The sequence below is a fragment of the Odocoileus virginianus genome, chromosome 19 (assembly GCF_023699985.2).
Source record: "Odocoileus virginianus isolate 20LAN1187 ecotype Illinois chromosome 19, Ovbor_1.2, whole genome shotgun sequence".
Taxonomy (NCBI): domain Eukaryota; kingdom Metazoa; phylum Chordata; class Mammalia; order Artiodactyla; family Cervidae; genus Odocoileus; species Odocoileus virginianus.
The window spans coordinates 11,662,235-11,680,002 of NC_069692.1; the positions used below are offsets into that span (position 1 = coordinate 11,662,235).

General features: G+C 38.5%; 1 protein-coding gene across 9 annotated transcripts in view; it reads right to left on the reverse strand.

The window, feature by feature from the left end:
• The window catches only part of TRMT11 (tRNA methyltransferase 11 homolog), an 81,373-nt gene that overhangs the window by 2,344 nt on the left and 61,261 nt on the right, over positions 1-17,768 (reverse strand). The window lies entirely within an intron of this gene.

Genomic DNA, 17,768 nt, shown 5'->3' on the forward strand with positions numbered 1-17,768 from the left:
AGCTAGTAAGTGACACAGGATTTGAACACAGGTCTATCAGACCCAGGGACTACACTCTTTAAATGTAAAATAATAAGGCTTTTTTTTTGGTCCTCTAAAGAGCTAACTTTTTCCTCAACTTGAGAAGCAGGAGTATCTCCAGGAACAAAGCATGTGATGAACAAAGGCATCCCAGAAAGGAAGAGAACTGGATCAGAAATGCTATTAACTTAGTTCTAGTACCTAAAAGAATTACTTCAATGACACAGAATTTCCCTACTAGGAGATGTAAGGAGCCACAGATGCCCTAACCCTAGGAGGACAGTTGACTTGAAGGGAGGACTCAAGATGCACATCTCAGAACTGGACGAGGGAGAGCACAGTCCAGAACGATGGTCCAGCATTGAGCCTCTGCGCGTGCCAACTCTGATCAAACGTCTGCCTGAGGAGTCACAAGAAAGGACAGGACATGCCTTCATCTAGTCCTCCAGGTGTTCTGCATTCTGTCCATACATCAAATAGGATCATTAGGAAACTTGTCTACTTGCTGAACTGCATGAGCTTAATCCTGGCAGAAATACCTTTACTTGGTTACAAATAAAGCTATGTCCAGAAGTGACATCTCTCCTGCTATTACTTCTCACAACTCTTTGTGTCATTCTTCACCTAGTCATCAAAATCAGAAACTTGGATCAAACTGCTCTCTCTTTCTTTCTCATGTTAAGTCAGTCCTAAAACCTTAGGTTCTGCATCCTAAATATTTCGCATCCACAATATTTCGCATCCACTCCTCCTCTTCATCTATAACTCCAGTACTACAATTTAAGCCTTCCTCATCCCTCCTTACTTTTTTCCTGAAAAGCCAGTTGCCCTGGCTTTGTGGTCCCTCTCTAGTCTATTTTCTACAGTGGGATCAAATACAACTTACTAAAATGAAAATCTACTACGCCAGCATTCTGGTTGAATCCAAAGAAGTCCAAACTCTCCCCAATGCTGAGGCTTTTCCTTTAATGTTTGGGAGTGACATTCAATTTCACATCGGTTTGCTGAATGTCCTCTCACTTTCCCCTTCTGCACAAGAGGGATCAGAACACGGTCAGGCAGTGAGATCCTTCAGGTCTGCCTTCTGTCCATTCTTCTCCCTGTGACTCCTCTAAGCCATGCAAGATCACCTCTACACCAAAATGCACTGCAGACTAGTTCAGCAAATGTTCCAGGGCTGCAGGGGTATACAGGACAGACAAGTGTGATCCGAGTGTGCAAGCTTAAAAGGCAGAGGTGTGGTAAGACAGCTGAAGACCAGGATAGGCCAGGAACTAACTGAGGCTCAGCTGCTCATGCGTCTAACCTACCTTAACTGCCAACTACACAGCTCACAAGGGGAAGCAGGAGAGAAAGTCAGAGCACAGTGGAAGACAGGTGCCCTCAGAAGACAAACTGAGAGCTTAGCAAGACAGCTTGCCTTTGATTTCAAGGATATACACAGGGCAAACTGATGATAATAAAAAGACTATAAAGATCAGAGGCAGAGACTAGGAATAAACAGCAGAAGCCTGGAAAACTCAAAGTAGTGATTATAACCTATACCAATGAATGATTACCAAGAAAACATGTACTAGCTATGGCATTCTTTATCTTACTAGTTTAGACCTCAAGATTACTCAAAATACAGTAAAAGCAAAATAAGCCTCTTAACAGATCGTACGCTCAGTGCTATAGCGACCCAGTAACAGAGGAATACATGGTGCTAGAAAAGTGGGGAAAGACTACTATTAGAAATGCAACCTCTTCAGGGGGGGAGAGGGGAGAGGCGGCAGTGAAGTGAGTCACTCAGTTGTGTCCAACTCTTTGTGACCCAATGGAATAGTCCATGGAATTCTCCAGGCCAGAATACTGGAGTGGGTAGCCGTTCCCTTCTCCAGGGGATCTTCCCAACCCAGGGATTGAACCCAGGTCTCCCACATTGCAGGCGGATTCTTTACCAGCTGAGCCACCAGGGAAGCCTTGGGTGGAGAGGGGTCCTATTCATCTCCCAGGGAGTAGAGAAGAATTAATGTGAGTCCTATACTGGAATGCCTCCTTCTACAAGGACTGATTGCCCCCTGACTGAAAATTCAGACATTCATAACAAAAACTCCTGGAGAACCCAAAAGCTCCAAATCCCCTGTTTCAGGGACCTGGCAAGCGCTGTTCCATTACTAGCAGCTTAAGTCAGCTTCAGGGAAAGCCAGATACTCCAGGACTTTGACTACCACTTTCCCCTAAGTGGAAAAGACACGGTTCACAAAATGTTTCACATAAAAGATTCAGTACGTTTATGGTCCACATATATATGTAAATATCACACCTATGAATACTACACTCTGGTCCTTATGAAAAATACCATTTGCAGCATTCAGAACTTATGTTCCCTTGACGCTGAATAAAATAGCAAAGTCTATGTTTTTCTTCTCATTTCTCTCTCTCTTTCAACCTATCTTTAGTTCAGTTTACCAGGGATCACACTTGAGATGATGATATTCAACTCCTCATATTTTTCATCACCTTTTGATAACTCTTCTCTATTCACATTCCCTGCCCATCTCAACCAAGAATATCTGCAGATTTTTTTTTTTCAACTCAGTATCTCAAAGGCCAAGAGTTTACTTAAAAGGGAGAAGAGTATCCTCAAGCAACACAACCCTTGAAGTCCTTCACTAACTCCAGCTTGCCCCAGTGTTTGATTTCTGGTTTCTCTGACACTTCCAAATCTGTCTATCACTATCAGTCATGATATCATCTACGTATCATAAAACCTGAGTTTGCCAATTTTTAGTAAGCAAGATATACTTCATGGAAAATAAACATACACAAAGAATCAGGAAATGCCAAGAAAAAAAACTATGGCAATGTAAGATTACAGACCACCTTTCCCAAATATCAGGACTACTGGTTAAATTTTGGCACATGTAAGACTGTTGATTATACGATCTACTGTTTATCATTTTTATAACCAGAAATCAAGAATTTCTGTAGGAAAATTCTGGCTACATAATGGAAATACACAGCTTTTAGATCTATCACTTAACTTTGTAAGACAAACAGCAAATATGACAAGAAACATACAAATTCTGATTTAAGAAAGCAACTGATACATATTTATAGCTATGTGTTTGACAGAAGTGAATTATTTAATTTTCTGCATCTTTTCACAGCAGATTATTATCTAAATTTTCCACATACAGAGACTTCAAGAGTTTAAATAATCTGCACAAGTCACACAGCTAGTATGTAATGCCCGAACTGTAGACTAGATCAGGCTTTAAAGCTCATACTTTTTCTGTCACACATTTTTTTTTTTCAGTAGACATTACATCAAAACAAAGGTTAAAGAGTTAACTTCCTGCATGGTAGATTAGTGGGTTGTTCAAAATGGAGTGTGACATTTAGAGGCCGTTTTTCACCGAACAGCAACATCATGGTAGCACATATTTCGGCTCTAAACTTTTAGACAGAACCCCTTTAACCACTGTCCCACCCAGCCAATTTCCGGTCCTATCACAACTACTAATTCTACATAAACTCCTCGAGGAATTTTAACACAGTTGCCAATGGAACAAAAAAAAAAATCAAAGGGAGCTTTACAATTGGCCGTGTACTTTTATGTGTACAGTGCCCCCTGCTGGCTGGAGCAGATAAATTCTTCTTTACAGTATTTCCTGATGTGGGTAAAGAGCATCTGAAGCCCAGCTGACCACGATGCATCGGACAGTCAGGAGCACTCCACTTCCCTCACTGTCTGAGTCCTGACTGCTGTAAACATCTAGAGGCATAGAGCAGCAACAGGACAGTCGTTTTCCTTCAGAGAGCACTGGCATTTATTCACATCATTTCATTTTTAGAAGAATGATGTGGAAATATACCAATACGTATTTACCTTAGTGATTCTAAAGTGTCTTATCACTGTCATTTATGTCCAATCTAGAATTGCAAATTATTCTCTAGAGAAATAAATAAAAAGTACACAAACCAGGCCTTATTCAAGTTAACCTTTATTTTTACAACTAACTCTACATCAGCCCTGGGTGTTCACTGGAAGGACTGATGCTGAAGCTCAAACTCCAGTACTTTGGCCACCTCATGCGAAGAGCTGACTCATTGGAGAAAGCCCTGATGCTGGGAGGGATTGGGAGCAGGAGGAGAAGGGGACGACAGAGGATGAGATGGTTGGATGGCATCACCAACTCGATGGACATGGGTTTAAGTTAACTCCGGGAGTTCGTGATGGACAGGGAGGCCTGGCGTGCTGCGATTCATGGGGTCTCAGAGTCGGACACGACTGAACTGAACTGAACTACATTAAAAGTTGTTCAGTTGTTCAGTTGTGTCCAACTCCTTTGCAACCCCACGGACTTCAGCCTGCCAGGCTCCTCTGTCCGTGAGATTTCCCAGGCAAGAATACTGGAGTGGGTTGCCATTTCCTCCTCCAGGGGATCTTCCCTACCCAGGGACTGAACCTGCGACTTCTGCATTGGCAGGCAGATTCTTTACCACTGAGCCATCTGGGAAAAACGTAGAGCATCAAAAAGAACAAAAGGGACTTTCTTTGGCTACTTATAATTTAATAAATGTTAACTTTTTAAAGGGGAACAAATTCTCAAGAAAATAAACAAACTATGTTTTATAGTAACATCTGAAGCTGCCACTTTAAGTGGAACTAATGACACTCTGGATTAATCTGGGACAATACATATATGCAAGAATGTCCTCAAACTGAATGTCATAAAACTGCTCACTTTAAAGAAAATAAAGCTGAGAACTGCACTTACGTAAAACTATCCTTCTAACCACTGTCTTCTCCCAGAGATCTGCCATTCTTTGTTATTTCCGCCTTAATTAGAAAGGTGTTCTGATTTCCACAGTATAGCGATCCACCTGTTTTTTTGTTTTCTTCTCGTAAGAATAAGGCCTAGGATCATAGGATTAAACTATTTCTAAATCACTGACTTTTCAGGAGTGACAATAGGGTAATGACAAAATTCAGTGTATTTTCAAACAGAAAATAGCTCTAACTAACTGTTCTTACTCTTCCTTCAAATGAATGATTTAAACAGTTGAATTTGATTGTTTTTATTCTAGAGGGGCCCCAAACAATCACCGAACAGTTACTATTTATTTCATAAATATTTGCTGAGTAGTGAGCAGAACAGTCAAACTCCATTAATTCACAGAGTTACAGACATTAAACAATATACACCCTAACATATACTTACAAACTGTGATGAAATACTGGGAAGAAAAGGGTACCATAAAAATATAAGGAGATACCTAGTTAGATGGGAGAGAAGAAAATGAACAAGAAAGGCTTCCCAAAGGAAGTGACATTTACCTGAGACCCAAAAGGTGAATCAAATTTACTTGTAAAAAGAGACAGGAAGAAAGCATTCTAGGAGCACAATGAGGGAGGAAACACAATGTGAAAAGATTCAGACTAGAAAGAGCTAAGCACATCCTGGGGACTGAGCGCAGGCCAGTGTGGCTCAGGCTTGAAGAACGAAAGGAAAGGTGGCTGAAAATCAAAGGGGAGAGAACGGCTGGAAGTAGTCCAGGCTGGCCCTGAAGGTTACGTGAAGGCTTCTGAATTTTAGTCTACATTTCACAGCAAGCTACTGATGAATTTTAAGCAGGGGAGTTTCTTCCATTCTGAAAGATACCCCGGCTACTGCACACGCTATGTGACGGGAGGAGAAGCTTCAGGAGCACGAGAGCCAGCAGGATACTGCAGCAGCCCAGGGGGGCAGCACTGCGACCTGTCCTCTCGGACGGGGGGCGAGGGTAACAACGCCTGCACCTACTCAGTCGCCCCAAGCCAGATTTCCAAGTTAGCCTTCAACTTGTCTCCCTTCCCCAATTATTCAATCAGTCTTCAGGTCCCGCCACATCCACCTACCCAGAAACTCTCGATGTCACTGTCTCCCACAATCTCTATGTTCTTCTTTCTTAGCTGACAGCCTCACTGTCTTCACAAGATCATGCCAGAAGCCTCCAGGCTGGTGTCACAAACATCTTTCCACAACAAAAACTTGCCTGCATATTAAGGTCTAGGTGACCTTCCTAAACAAGAACCTCTGTTACTCTCCTAACTCACATCCCTCAGGATTCGCCATCACCAATAGGATAAACTTGAAACTCTTCGGTAGGTCAAGACCTTCAACACTTGGCAGGTCTCTGGTTTTCCACTTTATCTCCAACCACCTCTCCCCAAACACTCAGTATCTCAGTCATGCTTCAAAGTCTAGAATTTCCTGAATGCACCCTCTCAGTCTCTGTACCTTTGCTGAGAATGTGGGCCTCTTGACTAGCACCATCTCCTCGGGTAGGCGCCTGCCGGTACTCACACAGCAACATGCACAGACCACTACAGAACCAAAGCCTCTCTCACATCAACAAGGACTATGTTTCATTAGTCTGTTCTATCTCAGCATATGCCAGAAGTGGTTCTATAAACACAAGCTGCGTGAAGAAAGCCATGGCTTTCCCCTCAGGGAGCACACAATCAAGTCAGAAAAGAAAACACAACAAAAATACCTGAATGTAAAAATCTGTAAAAGACAGTTTTCTTTCTCATTTCGCACAGTACTTTTTCCATTCGCTCTCAACAAAAACTTACATCCGTCTTTATGGAGAAAAAAGAGGAGTCAGCAGGTTTGAATTTCCTCAACTTCCTTGCCTGCAGCCCACCCTCTACTACAAATTGGATCCCCTTGCGTAATTCTACAGTCTCATCTCTCACACCACTTCCTACCCACATTCTAACTGAAGCCAAAATTCTCTCACAGCAACCCTTTTCTGCCAAAAGTGACTCTTAAAGAATCCCCCAATAATATATCTAAGGATAATCATCAATTTATAATTAATTTACTGTTTTAAAACAAGAGCTTTCCCCTAGAAAGGTATCACTTTGGGGATGAAGTTGAAAACCATTTATAAGAAAACCAAATGCCTTCTATTTTAATTATAGGTCAGGTTTAAGTTGTCCTTTTACTTACTTAACTGACAATTCCTGATAATAAGATAACGATTTTTTCTACCTCACTAGTATTAACCTAAAGTCATTTATATTCTCAAAGTGGCAGCAGTTTATATAACATAGCAGTTTCACTGCAAACACTTGAATACAAATGGCTTATGAAACTTATTCTATGATAAGTGGAAACCAATGATGCTGTCATGGTAATAAAAGCCAAACTGGTGATGCTCACCTAATTTTGTCAAGACCAACTTCTGGATTCGGGCAACAGATTAAAGGTATAATATACATTCTTTAATAAGGTGACAGGAAGAAGGCAAAGAGATGGAAGAGGAAAAGAGTCAATAGATTTTCCTTCTTATAATTAGCAGAGAGTGAAATGAAAAAGTAAATGATAGTGCTGGATATAATGGAACTCAGTTCAGCTTCAGGGTAATTACCCATGTCCGGCTTTTGTTTAAAAATCCTTGCTCCCCTTATCAAAGCTTCCCACTGTTCTACATCTGGTACTGGACAGTAGCTATAGAAACCACTTGTGCTAAAGTTATACAACTATAAACAGCACTAGGCCATTTCCAAACCAAGGACAAGCAGGTCAAAAGTCTGGCATCCAATACTATTAAGGGAAACTCTTAGCATTACTCTTAATGGGAATAAGGTAAGGGTTGGAAATCTTCCTCCCTAAATTAGGTATTCACATACAATCTATACTTGTAAAAAAAATTACTCTGTAAGGCATTAAGTTACCTAAAATCTAGTAAAATATTTTAATATATTAAAAAATCTTTATAGCTAGTGTTCTGAAAATGAGTGACATTCAGTGACTGAACTTTGACATCTGGCACTCAACACATAATGTCTAACTGTAAAAAACAAACAAACAAAAAAAACAAAAAAACCCATCATGGATATCTGTGCTATCATGATGATATAAAACTATCAGTATATTCCACATGCTCACCACTAAAATCTATAACTTCATAAAATTCAAAACTTAACCCTAAACATTAAAATACAGGCCAACACACAGCTTAAAAATGTAATGACAACTTATTAGTTACCCTATCTAATAGTTAATTACAGTTAAGAAGGATCTTTACGTACCCTAAGCAGCAAAGGATGAGTCATAGACCAAAGCATGCACAGACAGGCACATACAAACTCTCCTGTTTTAATGTGGAGACACTTCATCTCCTAGGTGACTTTTTAAAACCATCACAACCCATTAAAAGGAAAATTAATAAAAATACACATGCATTTATATATATATAAATATCAAAAACAAAGAATTATTTTGCTTAGCAATGAACTTGCTAGTGATAATATTACAAAGGAAAGCAAGGAAGTGATTACCACAAGAGTCAGATTAGTGCTTATACCTGCAGGAGAAGGAGTTTATAATCAAAAAGAGCCACAGAAGTGGGGTGCTCCAATACTCCATAATTTTGACCTTGGTGGTCACTACAGAAATGTTTACTTTATAATTATTCATTAAACTGTACCCTTAGGATTTGGGCAAAAAAATACATATTAAATTTCAGGGTTGGGTTCTAGGTGGGTCATACGGTAAGAAGACAAGTTTGTGTTTCAATTTGAAAAATACTAAAAAGACAATTCTAAATTAAATAACCATATGATAAACAAAAATACAAAAAATAGAAAATGTGTCATTTGAGAATTATAATAACCATACAATAAATAAAAATACAAAAAATAGAAAACGTGTCATTTGAGATTTATTAAAAAAAAAAAAGCTCCAGAGGATTATGCTGACTCTGAACATATACTTCTCATTTCCCTAAATCATTCATGCCTTGGACTCCCAGATCACACTTTATATTTTGCAAATGACCTCTGCCTAAGATTCTGTAAGAGCAATACATTAAAGACTGTTTTACTGTCATGGTTTGAAAATATGAACATTAGAACTGGAACATTAAGATGAATGCTCCCTCTGCCGTCAGAGAACTGCTTTTTCCTACAAATAAGAGAGTTATATCCAAGCAGCATCATAAATAGAAAGACCCAAGTATCTTAAATGATTCCTTCTTGGAGCTAGTAGGGGACAGAGTTTTGTTTTTACCTGGTTTACCAGAAACAGTAGCTTCAAAATATTGTGATAGCATTAATTTAACAAAAAATCCAGTCTGGCGAAGTCATTTAGTTGCAGAAATATAAAAGAAAAAGTCAAATGATGACTCTCTAAAATTTAAATTCAAGGGAAAGTACCATTAATAGCAAAAGTAATTCACTTGGTAAATAGATGGCATGATCCTTAAAACTTGAATTAATACAATATGATATATAGCATCATCAGGCTTCTATCTGTGGTTATAAGCCTTTTATAAACACCTCAAGTTGAAATATAATTGAAAAATAATGCAAATAGCTTCCTTTTGATTTCTAATGCAAAATAATTTAGAAGATTCTCTCTCCATCTCTGTTCCTTGACGTCTCTCTCTCTCACACACACACACACATTTTGATGTTAATGAATACTGTACTGTACTAAGACACAGACTGAGTTCATATCCAACTATCACGTTCTTAGTGTCACTTTGTCTTATTTTTGTCACTGATAAATGAACTAGCATCTATTGGCTAAAGATCGAAATACTTCATACCTAATTTTTAATCTTTCCTCTCTGATTGAAAGGAAAATACCCATTCACCCTGGCAAGGGATAGGCATAAAACAAAGTATTTCAGAAAGAAAGGTCAACAGGAAGAGACAACCTTTAATTCAAATGGCTGCCAAAGGAAAAACAGCTAACAACGCTGATCCTGGGAAAGGGTAATGCATAATGGAAGTAGGCACAAGCATGAAGTCAGCAGAACACCAGCGTTTATGATCAGCAACACTACTATCATTCTCATATGTCAACTACTCAGATGAAGTCAAATTTCCTCCACTTCAAGCCATCCATCCATAAGACATTTTCTCAAACAAGTGACCTCAAGTTTCTCTTCTCTCTCTTCCTCATTTGAAACACTGTTGTTGCTAGTGGTATGTTAATGGCTCTTTTCTCCCTCCACAACTTTAAAATCTTTCAGTCCTTTAGTCAAGTCTTTCGGTCTTGGCCACCTTCCATTATGATTAATGAAGCATTCATAGGCTTCATGTTACGGGACTCTTTCATTTGGTCCAAAATAAAAAATTACATTAACTTTCATCACCTGCCACTATGACCTCCCAATATTCTCTGTTTTAAGTCATGTGAACTATACTGCCTAGCTACTAAAAAAAATAATGACAAAGGACTCATACTATAACTTTAGTCTAAATTAATGTCCTTGATACCTAAAATTAATTTACCCACACTTCGGTACTTCTCGAATCACCAGCAGAGTAACTAGGCAGGAGTCAAGTAAATAAGCCACAAAGAAATAGGGCACATGATGGCCTATTTAGTGCAATGGCAATTTAAGATAAGTTTTCTTATATTTAACCAAGTACTTTTATAGCATATAAAAGTTGTATGAATGTTTTAAAAAAAAATTTCAAGGAGATCTTGAAAATGGCTGCCTTGGGTATACATTCCTCTGTCCAAGTATACTGGTATAGAACACAGAGTATTATTTTGGGTAATTTTCACTGAAGACAAACTACTGCACTCGTATTCTTCTGGATAACTCTAGAGATCAGCATTTTTCTCCTATGAATTTTATATGAGAAAAATGTTTTATATGAGTAAGCACTGTGACCACAACTACATATGGCAGCATTGACTACACATTATATTAGCAGGAAAAATAAGTTCTAGTACAACAAATCCCATTCTACCATGGCTTCGTGAGGCACAAGAAAAGACCATCTTAAAAAGAAACTTGGGGAGGGGGGACCGGGATGGGGAATACATGTAAATCCATGGCTAATTCATTTCAATGTACGACAAAAACTACTGTAATGATGTAAAGTAATTAGCCTCCAACTAATAAAAATAAATGGAAAAAAAAAAAAGTAAACTCCCTAGAGTTAAAAAAAAAAAAAATTACAATAACTATAATTTAAAATGGCCATACTAAAAATAATCACAACTTAGAATCACCAGCATATAATTACTCTTAGCTAAAATTCAGTTGTCCATGTATACAATTAAAAAAAAATACTGTCACAGTTTTGTGTGTTTTACCTAGACATGTGATACATAATGCAAAATTCAAAAATTCTAAATCTAACTTTTGGTGATATATTGCTAGAAAATTTTAAATTCATTAATAAATTCCAGGTAAATAGTAGATTGTCAGCACATACTATTAACTTTAACATAATCTAATACACCAGAAAAAAAAAGAAAGAAACTTGTAACATGCCACTCAAGAATGTCTGCCTTTTAATCTCGGCATATTCTAAAGGATTGTGTTTTGGTAAAGAGGCAACACGATGTTGAAAAAAGGATATAGAATTTCAGGTACAAAGAGGAGTTTTGGTCTCAAACTGGCCACTTCCTACTTAAGCGGGCTGGGCTAGCCCTTGGGCACTTCCTCATCTCTAAACATATGCACAATAATAAGGTCAAACTGATGTAAAACTTCTGCAAAAAATAAAGCCTTATAAAGGGCTATTTGTCATTCATTTAGCTTTCAGATTATATCAACAGGGAATAAGGACAAAAAACTGGCTTTTCTTAGCGTGCATTTTCACATTTTAACACAGTCAGCAAAAATTTTCTTCCTTACTACCAGTGTTCAGTAAGTCTAAAAACCATAGCCAATAAAGATACAAAATTTTATGAACTATCCATACACTTTAGATATTTTTTACATTTATAACTTATGTTTACATTTTAAAAGGGGGGAGAGGGAGAACACTTTATAACAACGTATCAGCTGGGCCAAAAGTTATACTGAAGTTAATCCTAACAAGTGACAAATCAAAAATGAAGAGACACAGTATACAAAAGTGTAAAAATCTAAAATTAATAGTCTTCCACTGCCAACGTCAACAACACTGAACAAGGTCAAGAATAATTTGTTAGATGTACATGAGAACTGTTTGACAATTTTATGTCATCACTTTCATTATAAAGGACTGGGATCTTGCTGCAATTATATACACTCCTCTCCATACAAACAGAAGGTAGAAATGAAGCAATTAATTAAAAGCCAAACATGACTAATTCAACATGACAAAGTAATTTCAGTTATAATAAACTCCATGCAAATTAAAACTCACTGAGTAAATTTGATCTTATAAAGCAAAGGCCATTTCAAAAAATTACTCGAGCAACAGCATTTCCTTACTTTATAAGTTAATTTGAGAGGACAAAAGTAAAATATTCAATATTAAGCATATCTTAGAGGAGAGTGCCTTTATTTTTAGATAGCAGAAATATTCTCGGAAGCATCCTTAGATCATCCTCTATTTCCTCTTCTGTGTATTAAATTTGCTTGGGAAAATATAAATCTATCAAAAAAATACCAGACTTTCTTAAACAAATCAAACTCGGAGGAGAGCAAACGTTAAATGGTCCACAATGGGTCTTAATTCTGTCATTAAAACAGAAATGACTGGTTAATCATGGGGATCCAGTAATTATTAAAGCCTTTTCTCTAGACTGTTATCCTTCCAATTCTTTAGAATAGTGCTTCAAGCCTTCATAAACACCATATGGTGCACTTTTTATGGGGGCCACAAAGTAACAACTGCTGATGTCATTCACTGTACTTTCTAATATCAAGACTTAAAACTGAAAAATCTGTTGGTAATATTAATTTTTCAAATGTATTAAAATAAGCATTAAATAAACAACCTAACTTTATACCTCAACAAACTAGAAAAAGAAGAACAAAGCCCAGAGTAGAAGGAAATATAGGTCAGAGCAGAAATAAATGAAATAGAGACTTAAAAGATAATAGAAAAGATAAATGACACTAAGAGCTGGTTCCTTGAAAAGATAAAACTGGTAAGCCTTTAGCCAGACTCATTAAGTATAAAAAAGGCTCAAATAAGTAAAATCAGAATTGAAAGAAGAGACTTTGACACTACAGGGGAAAAAGAAAGGACAAGAGACCACTGTTAACATTTACATGCCAACAAATTATACAATCTAGAAGAAATGGGATAAATTCCTAGAAAGACTTCTAAAGAATTCTAATAAATTCCTAGAAATTCCTTCTAAGACTGAGTCATGAGGACACAAAAAATCTGAACAGACCAATTACTAACAGAGCCTGAAAAAGTGACAGTGAAAGTGTTCACCGCTCAGTCCTGCCTGACTCTGCAACCCCATGAACTGCAGACACCAGGCTCCTCCGTCTATGGAACTCTCCAGGTGAGAATGCTGGACCGGGGAGCCATTCCCTGGGCTCCCCTGGTGGTTCAGACAGTGAAGAGTCCACCTGCAATGTGAGAGACCTGGGTTCGATCACTGGGTTGCGATGTTCCCCTGGAGGAGGGCACTGCACCCCCACTCCAATATTCTTGCCTGGAGAATCCCCATGGACAGAGGAGCCTGGTGGGCTATAAACCATGGGGTTGCAAAGAGTCAGACACAACTGAGCGACTAACCATAGAACAGCACAGCCATCCCCTTCTCCAGGGGATCTTCCTTACCCAGGGATGAAACCCCGGTCTTCTGTACTACAGGAGGATTCTTTACCATCTGAGCCAGCAGGGAAATCAGTAGAGGCTGCATTAGTAATCAGAAGCTTCTAACCATACAAAAGCAGAGGACCAGAGAGCTTCATTCAGTGATTTCTACCAAGCATTCGAAGAAGAATTAATACCAACTTTTTCAAACAATTCAAAATATAGAAGACAAGGGAACAATTCCAAACTCGTTCTATAAGCCCAGCTGTACCCAAAACCAGACAAGGATACCACAACAAAAGAAATTACAGGCTAATATCCTTGATGAATACAGATATACAACTCCTAAACAAATTATTACTGAACCAAACTCAACAATACATTAAAAGAATTATAAACCATGATCAAGTGGGATTGATGCAACAGTTCCAGGGAGGCAACAGTTTAATACTCACAGATCAATCAACATGATAAACCACATTAACAAAAGGAAGAATAAAAATCATATGATCATCTCAATAGATACAGAAAAAGCACCTGACAAAATTCAACATCCATTTATGATTAAAAAAAAAAAACCTGTCAACAAAGCAGGTATATAAGGAATGTACCTCAACATAATAAAGGCCACATATGGTAAGTCTATAGATAACATACTCAACAGTGAAAAAGCTTAAAACTTTTCTTCTAAGATCAAGACAAGATGCCCACTCTTGACAATTTTATTCAATACAGCATTGAAAGTGCTAACCAAAGCAATTAGGCAAGAACAAGAAATAAAACGCATCCAAGATGGACAGGAAAAGGTAAAACTGTCACTATTTGCAGATGATGTGATAATATATATATAGAAAACCCTAAAGACTTCACTAAAAACTGTTAGAAATAATAAACTGTGAAGTTTCAGATGCAGTAAAGCTGCAGAATACAAAAATCAATATACAGAAATAAGTTGTATTTCTATAAACTAACAAATTATCAGAAACAGAAATTAAGAAAACAATCCCATTTATAATTACATCAAAAAGAAGAAAACACCTAGGAATAAATTTAACCAAGGAGGTAAAAGATCTGAAAACTATGACACTGATGAAAGAAACTAAAGACAACACAAATAAATAGAAAGGTATTCCATACTCAGGGACTGGAAAATTTAATATTGTTATAATGTCCATACTACAGGTTTGATGCAATCCGTATCAAAATTCCAATGGTATTTTTCAAAGAAATGGAACAATTCTAAAATTTGTATGGAATTGCCAAAAAACAGAAACAAAAACCCAAACAGCTGAAAGACACACACAGACAATGCATACCTGAAAAGATGAGCAACATGACTAATCAGGGAAATGTAAACCAAAGCCACAATCAGTTAACACCTCACACCTGTTAGAACAGCCATTCTCCAAAGGAAATAACAAGTGTTGGTGAGGATACAAACGGAAAGGAACCTCTGTGCTTTGTTGGAAGGAAGGTAAATCTGTGCAGCCACAATGGAAAACAGTATGCTGCTGCTGCTGCTAAGTCGTTTCAGTCGTGTCCGACTCTGTGCAACCCCATAGACGGCAGCCCACCAGGCTCCTCTGTCCCTGGGATTCTCTAGGCAAGAATACTGGAGTGGGTTGCCAGTTCCTTCTCCAATGCATGCATGCATGCTAAGTCACTTCAGTCATGTCTGACTCTGTGCAACCCCATGGACAGCAGCCCACTAGGCTCCTCTGTCCACTGGATTCTGTAGGCAAGAGTTCTGGAGTGGGTTGCCATTTCCTTCTCCAATGGAAAACAGTATGAAGATCCTGCAAATTAAAAACAGAACAACCATGTGAACCAGCAATTCCACTTCTGGGAATTAATCTTAAGAAAATGAAAACACTAATCTGAAACACTATATACAACCCCACATTCAAGGCAGTATTATTTACAATAGCCAACATATAGAAGTAACCTATCACTGATGGATGAATAGATAAAGATGTAATACATACATGCAAAGATGGGGTCAATAAAGCACAGAAATGGCAAAGACCTAACAGAAACAGAAGATACTAAGAAGTGGCAAGAATTCACAGAATTATACAAAAAAAAGATCTTCATGAAACAGATAATCACATTGGTGTGATCACTAACCTAGAGCCAGACATCATGGAATGTGAAGTCAAATGGGCCTTAGGAAGCATCACTACAAAGTTAGTGGAGGTGATGGAATTCCAGTTGAGCTATTTCAAATCCTGAAAGATGACTGTGAAAGTGCTGCACTCAATATGTCAGCAAATTTGGAAAACTCAGCAGTGACCATAGGACTGGAAAAGGTCCGTTTTCATTCCAATCCCAAAGAAAAGCAATGCCAAAGAATGTTCAAACTACCACACAATTGCACTCATCTCACACGCTCGTAAAGTAATGCTTAAAATTCTCCCAAGTCAGGCTTCAGCAGTATGTGAACCTGTGAACTTCCAGATGTTCAAGCTGGATTTAGAGAAGGCAGAGGAACCAGAGATCAAATTGCCAACATCTGCTGTATCATCGAAAAAGCAAGAGAGTTCCAGAAAAACATCTACTTCTGCTTTATTGACTATGCCAAAGCCTTTGACTGTGTGGACCACAACAAACTCTGGAAAATTCTGAAAGAGATGGGAATACCAGACCACCTGACCTGCCTCTTGAGAAACCTGTATGCAGGTCAGGAAGCAACAGTTAGAACTGGACATGGAACAGACTGCTTCCAAATCGGGAAAGGAGTAAGTCAAGGCTGTATATTGTCACCCTTCTCATTTAACTTATATGCAGAGTACATCATGAGAAATGCTGGGCTGGAAGAAGCACAAGCTGGAATCAAGTTTGCCGGGAGAAATACCAATAACCTCAGAAATGCAGATGACACCACCCTTATGACAGAAAGCAAAGAAGAAATGAAAAGCCTCTTGATGAAAGTGAAAGAGGACAGGAAAAAAGTTGGCTTAAAGCTCAACATTCTGAAAACTAAGATCATGGCCTCTGGTGCCATCACTTCATGGCAAATTGATGGGGAGACAGTGGAAACAGTGACAGACTTTATTTCTGGGGGCTCCAAAATTACTGCAGATGGTGACTGCAGCCATGAAATAAAAAGATGCTTGTTCCTTGGAAGAAAAGTTATGACCAACCTAGACAGCATATTAAAAAGCAGAGATGTTACTTTGCCAACAAAAGTCCGTCTAGTCAAAGCTATGGTTTTTCCAGTGGTCATGTATGGATGTGAGAGTTGGACTATAAAGAAAGCTGAGCACCGAAGAATTGATGCTTTTGAACTGTGGTGTTAGAGTAGACTCTTGAGAGTCCCTTGGACTTCAAGTAGATCCAACCAGTCCATCCTAAAGGAAATCAATCCTGCATATTCATTGGAAGAACTGATGCTGAAGGCTGACACTCCAATCCTTTGGCCACCTGATGCGAAGAGCTGACTCATTTGAAAAGACTCTCATGCTGGAAAAGATTGAAGGCGGGAAGAGAAGGGGATGACAGAGGATGAGATGGTTAGATAGCATCACTGACTCAATGGACATGAGTTTGAGCAAACTCCAGGAGCTGGTGATGGACAGGGAGGCCTGGCATGCTGCAGTCCATGGGGTCACAAGGAGTTGGACACGATTGAGCAAGTGAACTGAACTGAACTGATACACATATATATATGTGTGTATATACACACATCTTAGCTTTCAGAAATGCCCTGCTACTAAAGCCCAATTATTGAGAAACATGTCATACTGAAGATTCTGAACCTTACTCTGTAATAAAAATGAGTCACTAAAATTCTTGCATAAAGAATTGACCTAACCAACGCAGTGTATTAGGAAGATTTATTTAACATATAGGGCTTCACAGGTGGCACTGGTGGTAAAGAAGCTGCCTATCAATGCAGGAGATTTAAGAGACGCAGGTTCAATACCTAGGTTGGGAAGACTCCCCTGGAGGAGGGCATGGCAACCCACTCCAGTATTCTTGCCTGGAGAATCCCATGGACAGAAGAGGCCTGGCAGGCCACAGTCCATGGGGTCGCAGAGTCGGACACAACTGAAGAGTCTTAGCACGCACGGACATTTAACATATAAGAACTAGAGGTATGAAAAGTAGGAGGAGAGGTTAATTTAGGAGCTTATCAGCATAAACCAGGTATATGCTAACAAGGGCCTGTATTAGCGACAGATAGGAAAAAGAAATTAAAAGGAAAAAAAACAAGAACTATGTAGAATAACATATGCAAAAGGCACTG